We start from the raw sequence: 14569 nt of genomic DNA, 5'->3' as shown, positions 1-14569 counted from the left end.
ATTCTACTACCTGTGCAAAATTTCAAGTAAATCAGAGTTAAAATTTGGCTTCTGTGGTCATATGAGCGTAAATCGCGCGAAAGCTATATATGGGAGCTATATCTAAATCTGAACCGATTTCAACCAAATTTGGCACACATAGCTGCAATGCAAATGCTACTCCCTGTGCAAAATTTCAACCAAATTGGGGTAAAACTCTGGCTTCTGGGACTGTATTAGTCCATATCGGGCGAAAGATATATATGGGAGCTATATCTAAATCTGAACCGATTTCTTCCAAATTCAATAGGGATCTATTCTTAGCCAAAACACATACTTATGCCAAATTTGAAGTCGATTGGACTAAAACTGCAACCTAGACTTTGATTACAAAAATGTGTTCACGGACAGACGGACATGGCTATATCGACTCATGAGCCCACCCTGAGCATTTTTGCCAAAGACACCATATGTCTATCTCGTCTCCTTCTGGTGCAAACATATGCACTAACTTATAATACCCTGTTCCTCAGTGTGGAGCAAGGTATAAAAATTAAAAAAATTTAGTTCAGTAATATCTTACATTTTGAAAAACAACTCGAATTGATTTCGAAAAGAAAGGATATGATGTAGCTTCCTTAATCCTTTGGCTTTTCACTGTTGCAAAAATTGGTAAAGTGTGCACAGCACTTTTATGTCTTATCCACAATTTCAAACCTTAACTTGTTTACAAGTTTAAATTTTTAAACATTTTATAATGTTTTAACTATATGATTCTTCTCAGTGTATCCACCATTATAACTAGATTTAAGCTTTACCTCATCCTGTGTGTGAGTCCATCGAAAGGGCGAATTGGTAACTAATATTATTGCATAATCGAAACAACTGATTCTTGTTAAACGTTTGAAGTTTTTTTTAGATGTCCAATGTGTACTATGCGAACGAGTTAGCAAACAACTGCATGCTGTTCCAAAATAGCAGATTCTTTTCTTTAGCTAACAAAAAACAGCTGTCTGTTTTCTATGAGTACATACTGTTTTTTAAGTTTTTAGAACGTCCACGTTCCAATTTTGAATGAACCTAAGTCGCTGATGAAGTTATGATTATGGATCTAAATTAGGTTTGGTGAGGTGAATTTTTCTTAGCACAGATACACATAGACTTTTTGGTACCAAAGGTTCACTCTCGTTTCCATAAATACTAACCTTTTCTAAGCTTTCTATTCTTCAAACTTTACTGGGCTACAAAAATTTTGAAAAAAACAGGATTATTAAAAAAAAGAATACCTTCGGTATAATTGTAAGGGCTTGTGATACTCGAATGATAATAAAGAGAACAATGGACACAATTAGGGATTCTCTCTGATCTTTTGACATTTGTCATTTTACCACTCATAATGATGGCTTATATATCCATCATTGTTATCAGTTCAGAATAATCTACATTCCCCCATACATTATATGCCACAGCCTAGTATGATTTCTTATCAACGACCAAATCATCACCAAAGGTAACCACACCTTTGCATACCACTGTACTCTATTCCATGTCCCATTCAGTCCGTCAGTCAATCATCCGTTTGCGCATTTCAATGTAAAAATGGCCAAAGTGAAGATATCGTTGTTATGTTCATTTGTTCGTTGGCATTCAATGTGAAATCATTTATTAAATGTCTTTTCATTTCTGACACAGTGATAAATGATATAGCGACTGCTATTTACTATGGATTATTCTACGAAATATTATGAGTCATTAGCGAAAAATCATCATTTTGCCAAAAGAGCTTCAAAACGGCAATTATTACGCACAGTGAAAGATCCTTAATGAAGTCGATTCATTGGTATCTCTGGCTAAAGCCAAATCCTTTTGGCAAGGATTTTTGGTTGTCATTTTTTTTTGTTTTGTTTCGAAATTGATTAAGCAGAGCAGCAACATACCATACAAAAGGGAAACAACATGAGATTTTATTCAACAGGATATAGAGAGAACATATTTTTTTCACAAATACAGAAAATGCAAGTATGAGAATTTGTGTTATTGGTAAATAAATGACAATTCATCAATCTTTTGACATTTAAACAACATTTTTGACAGTTGTGCCTGGCAGGGGGTTCGACAGACCCATTCAACTAGGCCTGATTCATTCGCTCATTCATTTGCTGCTTATTCTTTGTTGGATAATATTTTACCAAAATTTACAAAATACTTCATTATTTTAATCACTTTTCGTTCATCGCTGTCGTCGTCGACTATTCAGGCATCTTGACATTTTGCAATTTACTTAAGGGAGGGTGCAAACCTTTGTTTGCTGGTACTCCCTTGATACCCCTCCCAGTCAACCTTCGCCAAAGGGGATTTTTCTCTTGAAAAATGTTTGCTTTTCAAAGCTTTTCCGTTCCTTCTTCATTGTCATGAGTTTCGAGAGGAAAACATGCAAAACTTGCATTAATTTCATTTTTGACGCGCACATTTTGTTCGACCTATTCATTTCAGCTAACACTTCAATCTTGGCTTGCTTGGATGGCGTACGAGCTGGATGGTTGACTGTCTGCCTCAATCGAAACTGATTATTAATGGTAACTGACATCAAATTCCGCCAGACTTATTGATGTTAAATCGTTGATAATTCATTTTATGGCTCATTTTTCATTAAAAATTAAAAACCAAAAATAAAAGATGATTTTTTAACGAGGCTTCTTCGCTGGCTATCCCTCCATCATCTGGAAGAGGCTGATAGAAAGAGGTAAAAATGCAAATGTCAAGATTAAACGATAACATCATGATTATGTCTAAAGCCAATAATTTTTGGGGAATTTAACACAAGACAAAAAGGTCTCTCTGAAAGATTGAAAATAATGCATATGAGATGCGCCAACAAATTCCGAACCATAGGTGAAAGGATGATACCTTGGGCAGATGAAAAACAAAAAGAATGTTCGCGTTTTATTTCATCATGTTTTCAAAAAATTTTGATAGTTCCGCTTCTTTTCAATAATCCTCAAAAAGAATTTATGAATTTTATGAGCTACAGATAACAAATTCTTCAAAGAATTGCCCTTTTAGTGGGTTTTAAGATACATAAAAGTGATAACAACTGTGACATGGAGGATTTATTAAAGTGCTAGAAATATAACCGGTTAAGTGGTATGGCAATATGTGAAGCAAGTTTGATGTATACAAAAATTATGGAAAAAAGGTTAAGTGTATAAAGATTTAGATGCGAAATTTCGGATTATTTTATTTCTGGCTGGGCAACAGACAAAATTGTTTTTAAATGAATATATGTATATATTTTTTTTATAAAATTGAAGTTTCTCAGATTATATATGAATATATGAAGATAAATTGCTTATGAACTTATCTCGCTAAATTAGTAATAACCATGTACTCCACATTTTGAAGTTTTTTTTTCAATATTGCAGATTTATTCTTCTACACGAATCTAAAAACCTCGCTTTCGAGTAGACTGAAATGAGAATAAATACGATTATGATCCTAAAAAGCAACATTTATTGCCTTAAAATAATTTCATTTAATACGAATTTATTCATAGTCATTAATTCCATATTCTTAAATATCATTTCTATTTACAGCAAAATAAATTGCAGCTGGAAACTGAAATGCTTTTGACATAAAGGAAATTAAAATAATTTTTTAAAACTCTTGGGATTAATTTCCATTGCTGAATAATAAGAACAGGTAATTGAATAAATTATGCTATATTTATAGGTATTAATTAAAAGTAAGTGTTTAATATTAAAAACCTATGTATGTACTATATCATTTTATCCATATTCATCATAATCCATACGTTTTGTTAACACATTGCATTTACGAAATATATATTCCCGGGTGTATGGTTGTGTGAAGGAATTCCCTATCCACTGTATGTTATTCATTCAAGATTCTCAACATCAGATTCTCTGATGTTATAAAATTTCTCTCTCATGCTATAAAAATGTCAATGTTTGTTTACATGTTTTTTCTATCGTTTGTTCTCTCGCCGGCATGTGGTTGCCATTGTTCTCTCTGACAATTTAATACATTTCTTGCTCACTGCAAAAGAGATACAAAATGTTGATAACATTTAATTTTAACTTAACATAATGCTAACTTTAGATATGTGAGTATTATTCACTTAAGTACAAAACAGAAAGTATGTTTTTATGTTACCACAGAATAATAGCTGTGTTTTATAACCAGTTACGTGGTTATAAAGGGTGTTGATAACATTTAATTTTAACTTAACATAATGCTAACTTTAGATATGTGAGTATTATTCACTTAAGTACAAAACAGAAAGTATGTTTTTATGTTACCACAGAATAATAGCTGTGTTTTATAACCAGTTACGTGGTTATAAAGGGTGGTTAAATTTCAAGGGTGATTGATTATATATACCCCCATATTAATAAAAGTTAACGTAAACTTTAAACCAACTATTACCATACAAATTTCTTCGATAAACTCAGTAATTATTATAAAACTATTAATTTATTATGAATATAGGCAATAAAATGTATTAAATATAAATATTTCTATTTTAATCCTGCACTGAAAAAAACAGTGAACCCACCAGGAAGAAAACTTTCGGTTAATTTTAGAAAATTTTGAATATTTTTAGAAAAATTTAACTAAACAGCATTACAAACGCTGGCATCACGCCAATGTCATTAAAATAAGTAAATATTTTTCGACAAATTCAAGAAAATTTATTAGACATAATTAAGTTATTTCACTTCTTAAAGAAAAAATTGTAGTTTGAAGGAAAAAAATTGAGTTCAACATTGCAAGAATGTCTTTAGTGACATACGAAGTTTATGATGAACGCATTTGTAGTAAAAGTTGCAAATTTAAAGAAATACTGAACTCTTTTGTGGAAGACACGAATTTAGTTAATCTTTATGCTTCATTTGTGTATATTTTTTCCTCGTTTTTAGTTAATTTAAATTATGTACGCAAAAAATTATTAGAGTAAAGGAAACTTTCTCCAAACATAATAATAATTCCAATAATTCCATGAACTAAAATAAAGTTAAATTGGCTTTAGTGAAAGAAAGTCCACTTTTTTTTTTGAGTGCGTATAGCAATATTGGTTGTAAATGAAAACAATCAACATAGATAGTTATTATCTTATCCAGGAAATCATGAAATTATTATTAAGCAAATTTGCCTCTATAGTTATATGTTCTAGATACTGAGAGAACAGTTTTCTTTTCGCCAAAACGAAATTTTATACAAACAAAATTTCCTAATGTTGTAAATAAATTAAATTCGAGGAAATGATTGTACCGGTTCTAATATATTTGCATATAGGCCCCATGTATACGCATATGGTCTCATTTCGGCCAAAATATAATAAATTGTTATTACCCTGAGAATTTGAGCGTGGTATCATTCGTCCGAAATTGCATTTACTCCGGTGATTTATACCCAATTTATTTCTAGTTTCTAGAAAGAAATTAGAAATAAATTGTGCACACTTTTTACGCAAGTTTTATATTATAAACGAATTTGGTATTTTAATAAAGTGTCCGTTAAACAAGAAAATATTTGATATCATAAACGAAAGTGAAATTTTTATATCGATGACAAATTTTAATTTTTCTAAATACAATGAGCATTTTCGTTAACAAACCTCCTATAAAACTACATAGCCCTCTTTTGATACATATGACCATATTACCTTCCTTTTCAAACTTTGATTAAATCACGGGTTCCTTTACTTCAAATTCGTTAAATATTGGTTCAGATGAAAATGTGGCCTAATATCGCCATACTACCTATTTTTTTCTTTTAAATTTTGTTTAAAGAATTGATTAAGCTTCGCCCGATTTTACTAGCTTCTATTTGCGTTGAAATTACATTCGTTTCTTATTTATCATTTCATTTCTTCATGTTTCATATTATTTGTTAAAGAAGACGAAATTTTAATTATATTAAAGTTTCAAGGGCAAAGTTAAAAAAAATCAAAAATCCTAACTCGATACATTTGCTTTCACTTGACCATCTTATGGAAAATTCATTCTGCTATCCCAAAATGCATACATTCATCATGAACCTCGATAATAACACTATGTATTGATATCCAAGCGCATAGCTATACATAAATCCATCATATTCACACAGTTCCCACGATACTTTAACATTTCATTAACAACTTGCCATAGCTATTAACATTAACCACGCCAATAGCAGAGCTCTGTTAATACTGAAAACATTGCGTCAACATTTGTTTCATATTGGAAAACTGACTGCAACAAACAGTTGTAAAACGTTCGTGTACGCGAGAGGAAGTTCGTCACGGATAAGTCGAATTAGTGAAGCGGGCACGAAACAAAACACAATTTCATTGAATATAAAATTTAACAAACAAAAAAAAAACGAAAGAAAAACAAATATGAATATAAAAGAAAATATGAAAACTATTGATTTAGTAGAGAAAACGGTAAAATAAAAGTTTTGCAAAAAAGTGAAAAGTGCATTTTAAGATTCTTGTTGTACACCAACCATACTTCTCTGTCACTGTTTTGGTGTGGGGGCAACATACCATCGTTTGCTCATCGAGAGGGCAAACCGTTATAACGAAGTTCAAAGGCTTATGAATATGCTGCCATATGTGTATGAGTGTCTGGTTTGTGAAATTCCCAAGGAGGTGTGCCGCTGAGAAAACAAGCACATGACACCTTAAAATTAACAATTAACGTTCAATTAAAATTGTCGCTGCCACTGACTTTGTGTCTGACTCCCTTTTGAATGGTTCGCACCCATCGTGACTGTTGATGTTATTGTACACGGCCTATCTGTGGATTTGTTGTGTTCTTTTGTGTAAGCGTGTGTGTTGACTACAGGAATTCCTTTTTTTTTCCTTAGAGTGATAACGCGGGTGAAAAACACACCCTTATGTGTCAGCCAAATAAATACCAGCAAGCAAGCAAGTCAAAGAGCCCAGCAGTAAACCTTATCTCATTCATAGGGATAGGAAACAAATCTACGCGTTTTTCATAAACAAGCAAAGATTACGATCGTGTTTAACCACCTTTCCCTTGAAAAGTGTGCAAAGAACAGCCTCAGAAACGGAAGTTAAACGTTTGAAAACTGTTAAACGTGCAAGAGTGGTACTGTTGTTAGAGAGTAAGCGTATTCACAAGTGTGTGTGTGTGTGTCAGAAAGTGTGTGCCTATATTGGCATGCAATTACCATTCGGTTAAAATGTAAACAACAGCAATCTCACTACAAAACAGTTAGAATACAACCACAACAAAATCATTTGAGTACTTTGAGTAAATTGCAAAAACAAAAACTTAGAATCTCTCCCACTCTTAGTGCTTGAGAATTTGCGAAAATATCTTAACGCCCCCTTTTACAGTGAATGACGATACTACAGACATCACTCTTGGCCATTAAAGAAATAAAAAAGGAAATGGCTTTAAAGTGATTTGATACGGCCTTTTGAGAAAATAAAACGTTTTGTCACCACCATCAATATCGAAAATCCAATAGAGTGACTGACAAATAGGAATTTCAATACCAGTTGACAGTGTCCTTTGTGTTTAGTGTAGTGCAAAAAGCTATCAATCAATCACCCATTCAATCAATAGATTATTGAATTTGTCGAATAGCAAAAAACAAAAACATAAAACAAAGCAACAAAAAATATCACAAAGATTTGGATATTCTGTTGACAACAAATCAAAGGAAAATAATTGTTAATAATTCATCATCATAGCTAAACTAAAACATCAATACACGAATTCACTAATACAAAAACAACAAACAGGAGGCATTACAAAAAGTGTCCCACATTCAAGAGTGATCCATCATCTATTGTTTTGCCATATTATTTGCAAATAATAAGGATTTCATCAAAACAAAAAACCAAACAACAAGGATATCATCACCATCATTGAACGACCACCAACTGGCCATAGCAGCTAATGCTTATCTTTGAGGATTATAAAAAAGGTAAGTGGGAAATTTGGTCATCTTCCATATATTACAAAAGAATTGATGTTATCTTCAATGATTGATTAAATTAATTTATCACTATAGCAATTTGCTGAATAATTTCGATGTCAAATATTTGTTTATTGTTTACTTACAATAACAATGAATAAATCATAAACCATCTTTATTATGAGAAAATTTATAGTTTTTGATACATTCTCATTATTTTGTAAAACATTTTATTATTTATTCAAAAATGTCATTAGTTTTCGAATATGAAAAAATACATTTCACATAACTAAAAGGCATTCGCAAAAAAACTATAAAACAATTGGCATAGGCTCCTCTATTTTAGTAGGGGAAAATATTTAATATTACCATTTCATGAGTTTCAGAATTTGACGCTGAATATTTTAAAGTTAAAAAGGTAAAAAAACTCGAAAAAAATGATTTTTAGATTCTTCCACTTCGAGTAATGAAAGTAAATTGAATAATTGAGGTTTTATGATCTTTACTATCTATAGTTGATATCTAACTTCCAATAAAGTTCGAAATAATCAAGTAAGCTATGAACGACTTGTAGAGATTCAATACCGAATAAATCGAAAAGTTGTACACATAGAAAACAAGTCCGTTTTCAAAGTAATGCTAATATTAGCTTGCGTTTATGGATAAAACAAGTAAGGAAAGTCTAAAGTCGGGCGGGGCCGACTATATTATACCCTACACCACTTTGTAGATCAAAATTTTCGATACCATATCACACCCGTCAAATGTATTGGGGGCTATATATAAAGGTTTGTCCCAAATACATACATTTAAATATCACTCGATCTGGACAGAATTTGATAGACTTCTACAAAATCTATAGACTCAAAATTTAAGTCGGCTAATGCACTAGGGTGGAACACAATGTTAGTAAAAAAATATGGGAAACATTTAAATCTGAAGCAATTTTAAGGAAACTTCGCAAAAGTTTATTTATAATTTATCGCTCGATATATATGTATTAGAAGTTTAGGAAAATTAGAGTCATTTTTACAACTTTTCGACTAAGCAGTGGCGATTTAAGAAGGAAAATGTTGGTATTTTGACCATTTTTGTCGAAATCAGAAAAACATATATATGGGAGATATATCTAAATCTGAACCGATTTCAACCAAATTTGGTACGCATAGCTACAATGCAAATTCTACTCCCTGTGCAAAATTTCAACTAAATCGGAGTTAAAAATTGGCCTCTGTGGTCATATGAGTGTAAATCGGGTGAAAGCTATATATGGGAGATATATCTAAATCTGAACCGATTTCAACAAAATTTGGCACGCATAGCTACAATACTAATTCTACTCCCTGTGCAAAATTTCAACTAAATCGGAGCAAAAAATTGGCCTCTGTTGCCATATGAGTGTAAATCGGGCCAAAGCTATATATGGGAGCTATATCTAAATCTGAACCGATTTCAACCAAATTTGGCACGCATAGCTGCAATGCTACTTCTACTCCCTATGCCAAATTTCAACTAAATCGGAGCAAAAAATTGGCCTCTGTGGTCATATGAGTGTAAATCGGGCGAAAGCTATATAAGGGAGCTATATCTAAATCTGAACCGATTTCAACCAAATTTGGCACGCATAGCTACAATGCTAATTCTACTCCTTGTGCAAAATTTCAACCAAATTGGGGTAAAACTCTGGCTTCTTGGACCGTATTAGTCCATATTGGGCGAAAGATATATATGGGAGCTATATCTAAATCTTAACCGATTTCTTCCAAAATCAATAGGGTTCTATTCTGAGTTAATATAGTAGTAATTTAGCGCCAAAGATTTTTCTATAATTTTAGTTCGTTTCTCTCTGTCCCAAGGAAGAATTTGGGGAACGGTAGTTAACAATCTCAGAAGATGCTGCACAGTGGTTGTGAAAAATGGTTCAATTTGGGAAGAATAATTTTCATATTTCATTTCATAAACGGACGAAAAAGACTGTTTTTCATATGTTTGGATGCAAAAATTATATGTTTGGAACTCAAATTTTTTAAACACATAATTTTTAAGTGCAAGCATATAATGTTCATAAACTCGCATAACATGTTTGGGACATATATGTAAATATGTTAGAACATATTTTGTTTGGGACATAAAGTGCTTGTAAATATAATAGGTTTGCTTGTAAATATAATATGCTTGAAGCAAAATGTGTTTGGGGTATATATTACAGAAGCGATTTTTTTGAGGGTGGATAAGACCCAAATTGAATCATTTCAATCCCGCCAAATCTACACTAAAGACTAGGGAGCCAGCGTGGTGCAATGGTTAGCATGCCCGTCTTGCATACACAAGGTCGTGTGTTCGATTCCTGCTTCGACCGAACACCAAAAAGTTTTTCAGCGGTGGATTATCCCACCTCAGTAATACTGGTGACATTTCTGAGGGTTTCAAAGCTTCTCTAAGAGGTTTCACTGCAATATGGAACGCCGTTCGGACTCGGCTATAAAAAAGGAGGTCCCTTGTCATTGAGCTTAACATGGAATCGGGCAGCACTCAGTGATAAAAGAGATGTTCACCAATGTGGTATCACAATGGACTGAATAGTCTAAGTGAGCCTGATACATCGGGCTGCCACCTAACCTAACCTAATACATAATATATAAATTCACGAGGTAGTTCATTCTTCGCATAAAACAAATCCCTTCGTTTTCTGTTCTTTGGACATTCGTAGGCATTTACAACCGGTATTATTTCATATTATGAAATTTCTTCATACAATTTATGAATTCCAACATTGGAAAATGTTTGCGAAAATCAATTATTTTTTGCGTACTTTCAATGCGGCGCTAATAAAACCACAATTTAGGTTAGTTTACGACTTTGTTTTATTATATCTCACCTTCTTAGACTTCGATTCTTGACTTTCTGCCAGAAATTTCAATGCAAAGAAGGTTTCTTTCACCCATAAAAACCTTTAACTAGATTTCAACAACAGCCAAGGACTAATGCTGTGCACGATTCTCTACTAAAAACGCGACACGAAAAAAAATTACAAAGCCAAATTTTTTAGCATGCATGAATGGAGCAGAAAAAAGACTTTCGCCAAACCAAAAATACAATCCTTTTATGGCAAATAAACAAACATGGAAGTCAAACCACAGAGAGAGTACAAGAATAGAACAACAACACCAAGTCGTCAGTCACTCAAAAAGAGTCACTTAAACAACTCACTTGTGAATGAACTTTCACAGTTCGAGTCATAGCCATAGACCAAGCAATCGTAGCTTTGGCCAAGAAACCATGAAACACTCAAAAAGGCCATAAAACAAACCGAAACTAAAGATGACGACTAAAAAGCACATAAGTGGTGAAAAAAGTTAAATTTATATTACACCACAGGGGGGCTCAAAGGGAGCTAGGTGGATCTAGCGAAAGGGGTTGTTATGAAGGCAAAAGGCTGGTAAACAAAAGTAGTTCAAGTGTTTTATACAACACAAATAATTAGTAAATACATAGCCATGCCATACCTCGAACATTTCGTACCACTTTAGCGACTGGATGGGATGGAAGGATAGGGCAAACGAGTAAATGCTGAATAGTTGAGAGCAAATAAAAAGTGAAAATTATTCAAGTTTACAAAAACAAACACATCCCCCCAAACAGGACTAGAGAATTCAAACCCCTCTCGACCACTTTTGAAAAAAAACTGCATTTAATCACAAAAATAACATACTGGAGTAGCGTAATTTATTACACAAAACACACACATCCATTTACATACTTACATGAGCACTCCACCACATCAATGTGTCAGAGTGAAAAAACGATAGACAGACGAATGGTTGATGACTAAATACATGCCAGACATTATCTACATAGACTCGTATACATACACTCATACACAAATACTTAATAAACCCCAGCTATGCACTGGTAAACTATAAATCCATTTTGAAGTTTGTGTTGAAAAGTCTCAGAAAAATCAATATTCTTGAAATATTCTTCAAACGGGAAAAGTCATAAATTTTCTTCAATATCTCCTAAGTGATAGATTCAGAAAGCACTTGAATGTTTAATTTAAATGTTGATTTTATTAGAGGTTAATTAGAGCACACATATGTATAGATATCTCTATAACTTTTTCGTGATCCGAGTTGATGTAGGGTAAAAATTCAACATTACTTTCTTACGTACTGAAAAAGTTTTAATTGAAATCTTGAAATCGTAGTACTAACTGAAAGAAATTCTTCATATATATTTAGGGGATGCTACACAATTTGTATATAAACGAAGGTAGAAACAAAATGATTATGACTTTAAGACTATATTTTGTCCAGAAACTGAGAAGTGCTTAGACCAGGTTTTTTGCAAAGGTTCTTATTATAACGAACTTTTTGTTAAACAACGAAATGTTTCTTACTATTACCAACAATTTTCATTGTTCTAATTTTTCGTTAATTGGCTCATTGATTAATCGAATTTTTATCAGAAATATTAATCAGAGACGATTTTTTGTAATCTACAAGCTCGTCTGATGCACTGATAATGCACACATGGAAGGGAAATTTCATTAAAATTGAGCCAACGAAAATATTAATATAATGAAACATTTTCATTAAAACAATGAAAATATTCGCTAATTGTACGACACTTTGCAGTGAATAATAGAAATTTTGTTATAATAACGAAAAGTTTCATTTTAATGGCATATTTTGTTAATATAATGATGGGTTGCTACCAGTGTGCTTTGTATTCAAAACGGTCCCAAAACGAATATAAAAGTTGTCGAATTGCCCAAGGTAAATTAATCGACATTTAATGCTCTTCAAGGAATTTAATGTCAACTTTCTTATTTTATTCTACCAACCAATAATTCTCATTGCTCAGCAAAATTGATCCGATTGGGCAGACATACATGGAACATGCATCCGTTATTTCGGTTATTATTTGACAGCCACATTGAATTATTCTTCATTTGTATTCTGTTATTATTTTGAATCATTAATATCCTGTATATTCCAAAAATATTTCATACGACTACACTTAAGGATACGCATTTCTCATAACTCATGAAAAATTTAAAAATTCGTAAACGTCAAAAGTCGACTTTTCAATAACTGAAAATGTGGACATTAGAAACATTTTGAAAAATCAGAAAGTCGATTTTGCAATTTTAAACCAGTGGAAGAGTCAAATATCGAGTTTTTCTCTATTTTGAAAAATAAATTCTATTATTTGAGTGCCATGGACAAAATATGGTAGCGAGAAATATATTATACCTCCCTCGTTTTGTTTTCAATTTTTGTTTATTTTAACCCACAGCAAAGATTTGAAGAATATCCACTTGTATAAATGAACGACATTTCATTAGAAGATGTGAAAAAATGCACATGAAGAAAGTATCTACTCAAACCTACCCATTCTATTCATGATTGCTATCATATTTTTCACGAGAAAGCAAGAATTTTTTGAAAAGGTCCAACTTCAGATTTTAGAAATTACATAGTAAAATAGGACTTGCATACAATATCAGTACTCTCTATAATTGGTATGACGTTTGTGGGGTGGATGAATGCAAAGTATATCTAAGGCCAAGTATTAAGAATCAATGTCAAGTAGATTTGACTTAAGTACCTGCCTTTCATTCAATATATAATGTAAGTAGTTGTATATCCAGGGGATATTAGGACCAAAAAAATAAAAAAAAAAATCCAAGGGGGACCATTTGTTTGGTATTAACAGCATCATCACCATGGTATGTGAATGAAATTAGACATCATCTTGTAACTCTTGTCATCCATCCTTTCACGTGTTATCATTATGAGTGGAAAAAAAAACAAAAACTGTAAAATCTATTATGAAAATATTGTGAATGTGTCTTTTCTTTGGAATTGGGATTTCATTTCATATGGATTCATAAAGCATCTTTTGTGCTCATTGTTTTCCAATATTGTATTAGTGATGTTACTTCTTTCGTTATTGTTTGCAACTCCAATGTTTTGATAGCTCGAAAAATTATTACAAAAAAATAAATAAACACTCGAATGGGTATTATACCACTTGAGTTTTTTGTATGATTTCTTACAATGCAGATAAATTTCCATATAGGAATCCACTCACCAAGAGCTTCCCCACCCAATATATCTTCAAGGTATAAATGATGTTTTTTTGTTTTTAATTTCCAAAATTTTGAATAAGAATAGGCTTTTTATTATATTGAATTGTTGCTCATTAATAATCATTTGTGGTATGTAATTTATTATTAAAAGCTAATATTTTGCTATAATAAATGTCTCGTCCATGTTTCTATTTTGGTTGAAGATCTTTTTGGACTTTATTGTTGTTTAAAACTTTGGGTAGTGTTTTTTTTTTCATTCGCAATAGGTTAGTAATTAGGAGGCGATTTTACAAATTAATTACGTTTGTAGTAAGGAACTCTTAACAGATGTTATTATAAATTCAAAAACAGATGGACTAACGATTGGTTTATTAGAAACTGTTTGAACTAGCCTAAGGTAATTCCAGCGTAAATATTATTTATATATGTCATGGAGAATTTACATAATAATTATTGTAAATTATTCGGATTTTGACATTGTCTTTTGTTTTTTAGAAATTTTAAGATGTTAACAAATAAAAAAAACCCGTTAAAAGT

General features: G+C 32.0%; 1 protein-coding gene across 3 annotated transcripts in view; it reads left to right on the top strand.

The window, feature by feature from the left end:
• Positions 1-3589: 3589 nt before the first annotated feature.
• Positions 3590-14569, top strand: part of Fili (Fish-lips) — a 144563-nt gene continuing 133583 nt past the window's right edge. For 2 of the 3 annotated variants that reach the window (XM_075313460.1, XM_075313458.1), the window contains exon 1: positions 6261-7944. The gene's annotated coding sequence lies outside the window, so the exon portion shown is untranslated. Of the gene's footprint in view, positions 3679-6260; positions 7945-14569 lie in introns of those variants that run through there. The other variant, XM_075313459.1, reaches the window with a different exon arrangement.

Source organism: Haematobia irritans, chromosome 5, assembly GCF_050003625.1.
Source record: "Haematobia irritans isolate KBUSLIRL chromosome 5, ASM5000362v1, whole genome shotgun sequence".
NCBI classification, from domain to species: domain Eukaryota; kingdom Metazoa; phylum Arthropoda; class Insecta; order Diptera; family Muscidae; genus Haematobia; species Haematobia irritans.
Note: the sequence above shows the minus strand (reverse complement) of the source record. Positions and strands in the feature narration are given on the sequence as shown.